The following is a 12,273-nucleotide window of genomic DNA, read 5'->3' as shown; positions in this document are numbered from 1 at the left end:
TCTCTGTCCCCGCCCAGCACCCCGGCTCATCGCCGTGGCGACGAGCAATTGACCTCAACAACATGGCCGCCTCACCATGGCCGACGCCCCATCCTAACAAACCCAACTAGCCACCATGCCCCATGGATTTCATGATGTATGCATCCCCCTCTCTCCCCATCCTCCATCCAGAGGCTACTCCTGTGCCAGATAACTGTTCAGGGTCTTATGAAAGCCATTATCTGTGCATTGTTATTCTAAATCAGTGGAGATAATTATTGATTGTATGGTAAAAACCGTGCTATTAAATATTCATTATATAACGGATCTACTTATTTGCTGTAGTTGTAAACTTATTTGAAATTAGTCTGAAGCCAAGAGAATAAATGAAGGTTCCTTCTGGCTTTGTACATTCTACTGAAGAGATTGTACGTCTTTAAATACATGTACATGCAGACACTCACTCACAACAAACACATTTTTGCAATCCCCGGAGAGGTATTAGAAGCCAGATTGTACTCAACTCTTTTCAGGGCAATGGCAATTTGGTGGCTAAGGGCGCACTCTTGTGGTTGATATGTTTTAGTGCATTGAACACGATATGGCGTTACCTGGCCTGAAGTCAGAGGAGCTACTGGGCAGCTAGTCTCCCTGTAGAAAGCGTAAAGCTTCTTTTACATAGGTGTTAATGCAAAAAGGTATACAAAATATTATACTATAATGTGGGACATTGGTAATGAACTGTCCATTGGAATGGAATAACCTTGGTAACACTTTGTCATATTACCCAACATCAAGTCAACGTTTTACATTTATTTTTCTACATTTTAGTCATTTTAGCAGACGCTCTTATCCAGAGCGACTTACAGTTAGTGAGTGCATACATTTTTCATACATCGAATCATTGTCATACCAACAAGTGTAGAATGTGAATGAGTAGAATGAGTATACTGCTATTGGAGGGGTCTAGACATAAAATAGGACAAGGTAAGGGAGATAGAGGAGAGAGCAGAGAAAACGTCATTCCAAAGGTTGTGAATTTTGATGACTGAACATTTCTGATTAATATGCTTTTATTATGGTGAATACTGACCTAATACTAGCCTACCTGTTTTGAAATCTCAGTTTAAGTGCAGATTACCATCTAATAGGAAATAGGTCCTTATGTTATTCTATAGCCTGTCATATTTGGCACACCATGTTCATTCAACACTGCAGGCTATTAGTACAGCTAGTCTCAAATGGTGCATAGAAAGCAAATTCCTAATCCTGTCCTCAAATTCCCAGTTAATCCCACCCAAATTTATAATTCCCACCCAATTTAATTCCATTAACTAAGCACGCCAAATTCTACTGTAATGGTCCACAGTAGCCTACCCCATAACATTGTAGCCCCTTACATAGCCTTTTTCACACATGTACAATAAAACTTAGGCAAGGCTATTATATCAATACCATCAACGGCTCTATATTCCCATGAATAAAGAGTTGGAGAATTAAAAAAATCACAATGCAACATTCAATTCCATTATCATTCGCATTATGAATTGTTACACTGTGTCCATCGTTGGATGTTGGGGATGGACCTCCCGATGGATCTCGGCTATGATTCGTCAATTTCTGACACACGTCATCAGTAGGGGCGCGGTCTATTGGTTTGATTGGCATCATGTATACACGGATAGTTAGCAGTGGGACCACGACAGCTGAGGGGGGTTTGAATTTCTAACTGGGACAGACACCGCTAATTTACGCACACGATTACCGGTAAGTCAGAATGGGCGATTCAAGTTAATTCTGGAGAGAAACTATATGTCAAAGGAAAAGGGGACTTTTTGGTTTCAAAGATGGACTTAGCACGTAAGGAAGAAGTCAAGCCCTGTGTGCTGCCCGTGATGTGTGTGTGACTGTGGGACCTTTATTTGGAATGGCTTACCGCTTGTCCAATGTGATTGCCTTGTTCATACGTTGAGTGCTTATTCACGAATCGGATGCATTTTCTCTATCTTGACTATGGGAAAGGCTATAGGCCTAAACTATGATGATAATACTCTCCAAAAGTGCAGACTACAATGCATTGGATGGGTAACAAAAATGGCCGCATGTGTGTGATGAGTTCACTGTAATTTGCTAACAATTGACAGCAAAACCGGACCGATAATTTGGCACGTGTGTGGACCACTCGTTGGCCCATTCATTATTTCCTGGATATCGGTCTAATTCTATGCGCAGTAAGGGATCTGTGCGTGTGTTACTCGCGCCGCTGATAAGATGTGCGCGCGCGCGAGGAAGTGGCAGGCAGCAGGAATCCCCACTATCACAAAAGCCTGCACCGCACCAGCAGAGAAAAGGGGCTGTATTGAGAAAAGGAGCGTGGCGTACAATGTTCCACGGCCCCGCCACAATTTGATAGGCTACACTCCCCGTGCCAGGGAATGAGTGAAACCACCATTGTTTGTTTGTTGAACAACAACCGGACTTTGTTTATTTGTGCTGAGCTGGTGAATGGACGTAGATCGGGTCGGTATAGCTGTGGCAGCGTCTGGTCCGAAGGCAGAGGGCAGCAGACGCATGCTATTGATTTTGCCTTCAGATTTGTCTGAGGAGTGTAGAATCCAATCTAATGTCACTATTTAGATGACCTCTTAATCCTGACCATCTGAATGTGATAATCTCAGTCATTATAAAAGGTTTATGTGAATGAACCTTTTGCCTGTAAATATTTTTTGCATTGTAATTTCAGAACATAATATAACTGGCGCTAATAGTGGAATGATAGTGTTTCACAGTATTACTTACCCGCCAGTGTTGTGATTGGCTGTGATATTCGCCTATTGATTTCTTCTGCTGGAGCGGCATCTGTTATCAAAATGTTATTACTTTGTGGCTGTGTTATCTAGTGGAAAACAATCGCGCCGGAGGGGATGGCTGCCGTTTTATGGGCTCTTAACCAACTGTGCTATTTTGTTAGTTTTTTCGCATTGTTTGTAACTTATTTTGTACATAATGTTGCTGCTATTGTTATTTTACTGCTGCTCTTTAATTATTTGTTACTTTTATTTCTTATTTTTCTTAGGTATTCTTTCTTAAAACTGCATTGTTGGTTAAGGGCTTGTAAGTAAGCATTTCACTGTAAGGTGTGACAAATAAAATTTGACAAGTGAAATCAATAAGGGATCATAGCTTTCACCTGGATTCACCTGGTCAGTCTGTCATGGAAAGAGCTGGTGTTCTTAATGTTTTGTACACTCCGTGTATTATGGACATTTTCTGAAATTACAATGCAAAAATACAAATGAATCCTAAGTGTACCACCTTTAATGTAGGCTTATGGCACTGTTCAAATGAATGCATCTTTCTTTCCTTCCTTGGGTGATATAGCCTATAACAACTGGTTTGGTGGAAAGCTAGTCAAGGAAGGAATGACGGTTGGAATCAGTCCATCTTTAATGTGACAACCCTTATTCCATGTGCGTAGGCAGAATATTTGGCTTTGTACTGGCCGGTGTACGTTCTTGATTTTTTTGAGTTTGTTATTTGCTTACTGCACTGCTGCATAGATTAAAGGGTGGAAGCAGCAGTCTCCTGCCTTTCCCAGAATGAATCACCCAAGCAGAGCCAGAGAGACCAACATGCCCTATGCCTCACACTCATGTCTGTCACAGGGCCACGTCCCAAATGGCACCCTATTTCCTATATACTGCACAACGTTTGACCAGAACGCTATGGAGGAATAGGGTGGCATTTGGGATGCACACACTCGTGTTTGTCTCACACCCATAGAGGTACAGTCTGGAGCTGGACTTGGTAATTGTATCTTCTGAATAAGTGGATGTTATGACATGTCCAATCTCTGTTAGAATATAGCAGACATTACAACCTGGTTTTCTTAATTTAAATCAGGCCTGAGAGGATATATATATATATATATATATATATATATATATATATATATATATATATATATATATATATATATATACACACTCCCCCTGACCTGCTCTTTCCTACTCTTTCACCTCTCCACCCATCCCCCCTTTTCGTCTCGCTCTCTTTCTGCATATCTTGCTGCTCTTTAATTATTTATATTTTTTACATAACACTTATTTTTCATAAAACTGCATTGTTGGTTAAGGGCTTGTAAGTAAGCATTTCACTGTAAGGTTGTATACACCTGTTGTATTCGGCGCATGTGACAAATACAATTAGATTTGTCTTGGCTTTTTTCTCTTTCATTCATTTCTCCTTTCCCCCTCTCTGGTAACTGTTAAGACAGCAGTTGGTAGGAGTCCTTAGAGAGAGACTGGAGGAAGACAGAGGGTCATGTGACACGATGAGTTACTGTATGTCATGAGATGCTGCTCGTTAAGGGCTGGGGGATGTGATGAGCTGTGTGTGTGTGTGTGTGCTGGGGGTTGTGATAAGCTGTGGTCAGGATGTAATTATGTGTCCAAAACAAACGATCAGCATCAAATGACAGTGCATTGATTTTGGTTAAATTATATTTGACATAGTAGTTAAGTATGATTTAAAAGTCGCTCTGGATAAGAGCGTCTGCTAAATGACAGAAATTAAAGTAATGATGATGGGATAAATGTGATTATTGTTGTTGTTAAAATAAATATGATTTTATATGTATTTTTATTAATATGTTAAGATGGCCATCTTGTTTCTGGCAGTGTAATCCTCTTATCTAGAGGCACACAGTCTGACCTGAGGCTTGTGGTAGCAGGTGCTCGGTGTGTGTGTGTGTGTGTGTGTGTGTGGGGGGGGGGGGGGGGGGCTTGACGAAAGGGGTGGTGGGTTTAGGGTTGGGATGGTTGTAGAGAAGTCAATAGAGATTGGCTAAAGTAGCAGCCCCTCACCCATATCCTCCTCTCCCCACAACACACACACACCATCCGACACACATGGCATACCCCACAATCCCGAGCAAGCTCTGCTAGAATTGAATAACACAGCCTCTGAGTGTAAAGGCTATAGTAGCGATGTTGCAGCAAAGCTCACTAATTGCTCCGCGCTACCCCAGGAGTCCTAGCAGCCAGCCCTGCTCGGGAGTACATTGTGGCTCCAAGGCAATCCGGGTTACTGGCCTCCTTTGTGATTCTCAATTGACTGAGAGAAACCCAGAGTGACGGCTATTACTGGGTCCTCTCTGCTTCCTTGTGATGGGGAGATAGACAGAGAGAAAAGGCTTACCCTCAGTTGTTTGTTTGAGTGTACATGAATGGATGTTGCCTTAAGATGTTGATTGTGTGTGTGTGCGGATGTGTGTTTCATTTGATGACCTTTGAGGATGTAGCATAGACTTAAATTAATAGAGCATTCACAGAAACTGAGAATCAAGAAACTTCAATGGAGATCCATTTGTAACATTTATAGGATTTAGATCTATAATGTCTAGTATTTGTCCTCTCATAGGGGTCACCAGAGGTCACAAAATGTGCTATTTTTTAACGATTCTCTGTGCTTTTAATGCCGTGTGGACACACACACTCCTGCATGCATAACACAGAGATGATCTGCTGTGGCGTTTTACACAAAAACAGACACTCTGATCCTTCATAATCCCTCCATCACGAGCTGTCTGTCATCTGGCTGCATGGCAAGCAGGGGCAAGGGGAGGGCTCTGGTTCGTTGTTGGTTCACACCCGTCCCTGACCAGCCATCTTTGTGTGCTGGTGACCACTCCCTGATGCTGCTTTCTGTGCTCAAAAGGAATGATTTTGTATGTTTGTGTATGCAGCTGACTCTCTCCTTGCTCTTCTCTCCTTTTGGACTTACAGTATGTAGGCTATGTGTACACTCTCCCTTTCATCTCATCCTCTTGTATTTTAAGTCCCAGAAGCCCTCTCTCTTATTCTCTACTTCTCAGGAGTGCACCCACTCTCTCGTCTCCATCAAGCTCCTTCAAGTACTGAACAGCTTCTTTCTCTCCTGAGTGTCTGCTGTCTCAGCCCTATCCTCTCAAAAACTAGAGTTCGCTCCTTTCCTCTCCTCTCGTTAGACCTTAGTGTGCTCTCTCCTCATCTCGTCTCCTCCTCTAAGAGCTTACTCTGGGCCCATTCCTCTCCTCTTTTAAGACCAACATTTGTCTCTCTTCTTCTTTAAGAGTGTACTCTCCCTCTTCATATTCTCTCTCTTTCCCTTCCACTTCACACTCTCTCCTTCCTCTCTCTCCTTCCCCTCTCTCCTTCCTCTCTCTCCTTCCCCTCTCTCTCCTTCCCCTCTTTCCTTCCCCTCTCTCTCCTTCGTCTCTCTCCTTCGTCTCTCTCCTTCGTCTCTCTCCTTCCTCTCCCCCTCCTCTCTTGTCCACTTCTTTAAGTGTTTTCTCTCTCCCTGCTTTCCTGTCCTCCTTTACCTTGGCCGTAGAGAGACAGACCCTGGAGGGGCCCAGTGGTGCGGATGATTCGATGAGGAGGAAGAATTGCCCAAGTGCCTTTGCTGCCATTAACATTCTTCCAGGGGATATCTTTCACTCCCAATCAGCGTGCAGGGCCTTATTGTAATCTGCATTGCGTAATGAAACCGGCCAGTAAGCCTCACTCTTGCGCTCTTGCGCTTTCTCTCTGCTGTAATGGGCCAATTAGCACTAACGTGACGGATGGGCCACGATTGAGCGGATTCAATGGAGAGAAGGCTGATATGATGGAGGGTGGTGAAATAAAAGTGCTGGTCGTTAAAACCGTTGCACAGGAAGTAGGATTGTAATATCCTGTGATCTGCTTGCATTGCCAGTCAGATAACGAGGCTGTTAATATGTGTCCCAAATGGCACCTTTTCCCTATATAGTGCGCTACTTTTTTCCTATATAGTGCACTACTTTTTGTACGAAAGTAGTAGACTATATAGGGAATAGCGTGCCATTTGGGGCGCAAACTTTACTGTCTGTAATTCTATGGTGGCCGTACTTGTGTGACCATATTGTGACACAGTGGTCCAGATTGGAGCTGAAGGTCAAAAGTCATCAGTAGGGTTTGACCTCCTTGGTCATCTCAGATAGGGTTGGAAAATTCCAGTAACTTTCCCAAAGTCCCGGTTGGAAGATTCCTGGAATCGGGATGAAATAAGCAGAAAATCCGGAATCCTCCAACCCAGATTTCTATGGAAAACCTGGGAATTGTTGGAAAGTTATCGGAATTTTGCAACCCTAATCTCAAGACCTGCTGCCATGGCTAAGACCTAAGCAGTGGGTGATTATTTTCATTGTTTGATGGCTTCCTCTGCTAACCCATTTCATCTCATCAGAGTTATTCAGAGCTGCCTGCGTGGGATGGAGGGATCGGGCTTAATGCTGCTGACCTGTAGTGTTTATTAATAAGCTACTGTTTACCACTCTCTCAATGGACCTGGGATGGAGGGAGGAGGTTAGAGGGAAGGGAGGATGCAGGAGAGCAGGAATGGAAGAAGAGAAATAGAGAGAAATTACTCAAGGTTAGACTGAACGCATAACCCTGCCTGTCATTCTCATATAATAGAGGACATTTACATTTTGACTGAATGACATTCAGGCTGATGATGTAAGCAATGTCCTTAAGTGGCTGTGGACACAATGGCCATCAGAGTCATGCTGGAGGAACAATTGCCCCCATCAGTGCCTGGGATCCCTGTCCTAGTCTGGTCTCCTCTGGACAAGAATGAGATGACTCATCAGAGAGAGAATAGAGAGAGAGGGAGCGAGAGTGGGTGTCAGATACAGATTGTGTAAACCCCTGTTCTAGGGCTGGGGGATATTTTATGTTTTTGAATAATAAAAGGTCAAAATTTGCTTTATGAGTAGTGCGTAACCCTAGGGTGGCAACACATACATTCTAAGTGATTTCAATTGGTCTTTCTCCATTCGGATTGTTTTATACTGTTCAATTAAACTTCAACCAAAAATAATTGTCATTCATTTCTGAATTTCCTGCACTCATTTGAGATCATTTCCAAACTGCCACGTAGGGCTGCACAATATGGGCAAACAATCTAGGCCTTATTTTTTACCAACTGTTGCAATTGCGATTTGGCTTGTGATTTAGAGCAAAACACTTGGGTGAACTGTTGGAATCATGGAAATAGAACGATTATTCAAATTCAATAGTTAGAATATAATAGTGGGCACTTTGAATACAGTGTTTGACATGACAACAAATAAAAATCCCAGGGAGGAGTTATTGTGTCAGTGTTTCCTAGAGGAAATCTTTGGCTACATTGAATGTTTTCTCTTAGCTTCTTCATGTATCTAACATATTCTTGCTTCACGTATTCCTCTTTGATTTAGAAGATACTGTTGCACAAAAAACATGCAGATGTACAGTACCAGTCAAAAGTTTGGACACACCTACTCATTCCAGGGTTTTTCTTTATTTCGACTTTTTTCTACATTGTAGAACAATAGTGAAGACATCATGAAGCTGGTTGACAGAATGCCAAGAGTGCGCAAAGCTGTCATCAAGGCATAGGGTGGCTACTTTGAAGAATTATTGGCAGACTAAATAGCCTTTCTCAAATGACTGCCTCAACCTGGTTCACCAACTACTTCTCAGATAGATTTCAATGTGTCAAATCGGAGGGCCTGTTGTCTGGACCTCTGGCAGTCTCTATGGGGGTGCCACAGGGTTCAATTCTCGGGCTGACTCTATTCTCTGTGTATATCAATATCAATGATATTTTTTTTTATTGGGAGGTGTTGAATGGAGTTGAAGGATGGGACTAATAACAACTAACAACAAATAATAACAAGATAACTAATAATGTAAGCATACTGTGTCCATAATAAGTATATTGGTTGTATGTTGGGAGCTTTTGGGAAAGAGCACAGTTATAAAGATATGGCATATAGAAGCAAACCGGATGGACATCATGAAAATGATCGGAGAGGTTGTGAGTAGAAGAAGTTCAGGAAAAAAAACAAACAAACAAAATATAATTATTGTAAAATTGACTGTCCATAAAATGTAGATAGTAAGTATAAGCCTGAAGTAGAGGCCTAAGCATTGTTGTTCACTAATTTACCCCAAGTAGGGAAAGGATGGCGGGGGCAATGTAATAAAGGGGAGTATATATATATATATATATATATATATATATATATATATATATATATATATATAAAAAAAACATGGGGGACTGGAAGTGATGCAGACAATTACATTGATGGAAGTTACAATCTATCTGCAATATTAAGCTGATCTACCCCCCCCCCCCCCCCCCCCCCCCCCCCCCAAAAAAAAAAATGATGTCGCTCTTGCTGCTGGTGACTCTCAGATCCACCTCTACGCAGACGACACCATTTTCTATACATCTGGCCCTTCATTGGACAGTGTTAACAAACCTCCAAACGAGCTTCAATGCCATACAACACTCCTTCCGTGGCCTCAAACTGCTCTTAAATGCTAGTAAAACTAAATGCATGCTCTTCAATCTGCTTGCACCCGCCCGCCCGACTAGAATCACTACTCTCGGCGGGTCTGATTTAGAATATGTGGACAACTACAAATACCTAGGTGTCTGGTTAGACTGTAAACTCTCCTTCCAGACTCGCATTAAGCATCTCCAATCCAAAGTTAAATCTAGAATCGGCTTCCTATTTCGCAACAAAGCCTCCTTCACTCATGCTGCTAAACATGCCCTCGTAAAACTGACTATCCTACCGATCCTTGACTTCTGCGATGTCATTTACATCTAAAATATATTTTGATTTGTTTAACACTTTTTTGGTTACAACATGATTCCATATGTGTTATTTCATAGTTTTAATGTCTTCACTATTATTCTACAATGTAGAAAATACACTGCTTAAAAAAAATAAAGGGAACACTTAAACAACACATCCTAGATCTGAATGAATGAAATAATCTTATTAAATACTTTTTTCTTTACATAGTTGAATGTGCTGACAACAAAATCACACAAAAATGATCAATGGAAATCAAATGTATCACCCCATGGAGGTCTGGATTTGGAGTCACCCTCAAAATTAAAGTGGAAAACCACACTAGTGGACAGTTTGATTTCACAGAAGTGTGATTGACTTGGAGTTACATTGTGTTGTTTAAGTGTTCCCTTAATTTTTTTGAGCAGTGTAGTTCAAATAAAGAAAAACCCTTGAATGAGTAGGTGTGTCCAAACTTTTGACTGGTACGGTAGGTCTACTCTACACAATCACTGGTATTATCAGGCTGTATAGCTAGTTATGTTTGCTAGTACATTTATTAGCTAGCGATTAGCATGAGCGATTAGTGGCTAGCAAAATTTAGGCCCAACTTACTAAGAAAAGATAAACTAGCTGTTTGCAGACGTAAGAAACACAAACTAATAGTGTAATTATAGAACGCTAGCCGATTTATATTAACAAGCAAAGTGAAAACAGCATCGTTGTCATCAACACTGTTGCATGTGCTGCATTGACCATGCAGAGACAGAACGCAAGTGTTTCGTGCTCGAGGAACAACAAATGCGCTCCTTGGGTGACAGGGGCGGGGCTAGGTCTGTGTGGAAAACGGCATGGAGAGAGAGAGCTGACTGAAGTAGCGAAGGAAACCTATAAAAATGGACGTTACACACGGCATATCACATTTAACAAACTAAACATTCAAATACCGTTATAGAAGGTTAAGTATGAACCCAAACCGGTCCTTGCATCAATACAAGTATATCGTAAAATACGGTGTACCTCCCAGTCCAACCCTGGTCATAAGCATTGTCTAATGAGCGTGTTCTTGTTTCTTTCTTTCACTCTCTCTCTATCTCTTTCTCTCTCTCTTTCTCTTTCCTCTCTCTTGCTCTCTCTCTCTTTCCTCTCGCTCTCTCTTTCCCCCTTACTCTCTTTCCCTCTTCTCCCTCTCTCTCTCTTTCCCTTCACTCTCTCTCCTATAGGTTTCCAGAGTTGAGGGATGAGTAGACTGTAGAAGGACAGGGAGGGTTGGGGTTAACCGTCAGGCACCGGTAAGATCACCACTTGTCCTTTATCCTACAGGTGTCATTATAGATCCTTTACTTTCTGTGAGAGTGTATTATATGTGTCCGTGTTTAGGCTATGGGATTGTGTGGGTGTGTTTTAAATGCATGTTTATTTGAATGCACTTTCCATGTTTAAAAGCATCTGTGTGTTTGTGTGTGTGAGAGAGATAACTATAGAGGATGTCTGTTTGTATATAAACAAGCGTTTGTGTGGATGTAATGTACTGAATGTGCCAGGAGTGTTAAGCCAGTCTTAAGGCTGGTCCTTGGAGCTACTCTCTCTCCCTGGTCTAGACTGATGTTATCAGAGCAGAGTGGTGTTGCCCCTGGCTACTACCACTATCTGACTAGCCTTGTGTTGCCCCTGGCTACTACCACTATCTGACTAGCCTTGTGTTGCCCCTGGCTACTACCACTATCTGACTAGCCTTGTGTTGCCCCTGGCTACTACCACTATCTGACTAGCCTTGTGTTGCCCCTAGCTACGACCACTATCTGACTGTATCCTTGTGTAGCCCCTGGCTACTACCACTATCTGAATTTAGCCTTGTGTAGCCCCTGGCTAGTACCACTATCTGACTAGCCTTGTGTTGCCCCTAGCTACGACCACTATCTGACTGTATCCTTGTGTAGCCCCTGGCTACTACCACTATCTGAATTTAGCCTTGTGTTGCCCCTGGCTACTACCACTATCTGACTAGCCTTGTGTTGCCCCTGGCTACTACCACTATCTGACTGTAGCGTTGTGGTGCCCCTGGCTACTACCACTATCTGAATTTAGCCTTGTGTAGCCCCTGGCTAGTACCACTATCTGACTAGCCTTGTGTTGCCCCTGGCTACTACCACTATCTGACTGTAGCCTTGTGTTGCCCCTGGCTACGACCACTATCTGACTGTAGCCTTGTGTTGCCCCTGGCTACTACCACTATCTGACTGTAGCCTTGTGTTGCCCCTGGCTACTACCACTATCTGACTGTAGCGTTGTGGTGCCCCTGGCTACTACCACTATCTGACTTTAGCCTTGTGTTGCCCCTGGCTACTACCACTATCTGACTAGCGTTGTGGTGCCCCTGGCTACTACCACTATCTGAATTTAGCCTTGTGTTGCCCCTGGCTACTACCACTATCTGACTGTAGCCTTGTGTTGCCCCTGGCTACTACCACTATCTGACTGTAGCCTTGTGTTGCCCCTGGCTACTACCACTATCTGACTTTAGCCTTGTGTTGCCCCTGGCTACTACCACTATCTGACTGTAGCCTTGTGTTGCCCCTGGCTACTACCACTATCTGACTTTAGCCTTGTGTTGCCCCTGGCTACTACCACTATCTGACTAGCGTTGTGGTGCCCCT

The 12,273-nt window shown here is 42.8% G+C and overlaps 1 protein-coding gene across 4 annotated transcripts in view; it reads left to right on the top strand.

The window, feature by feature from the left end:
• The first annotated feature begins 1,620 nt into the window (after positions 1-1,620).
• The window catches only part of LOC311132665 (protein PALS2-like), a 32,784-nt gene continuing 22,131 nt past the window's right edge, over positions 1,621-12,273 (top strand). The window contains exons 1-2 of one of the 4 annotated variants that reach the window (XM_084165932.1): positions 1,639-1,746; positions 10,840-10,908. The gene's annotated coding sequence lies outside the window, so the exon portion shown is untranslated. Of the gene's footprint in view, positions 1,747-10,839; positions 10,909-12,273 lie in introns of all 4 variants that reach the window. The other 3 variants (XM_084165930.1, XM_084165931.1, XM_084165933.1) reach the window with 3 other exon arrangements.

The sequence above is a fragment of the Coregonus lavaretus genome (assembly GCF_964263955.1).
Source record: "Coregonus lavaretus genome assembly, chromosome: 7".
NCBI lineage: Eukaryota > Metazoa > Chordata > Actinopteri > Salmoniformes > Salmonidae > Coregonus > Coregonus lavaretus.
This window is presented reverse-complemented; position numbering and strand designations above follow the sequence as displayed.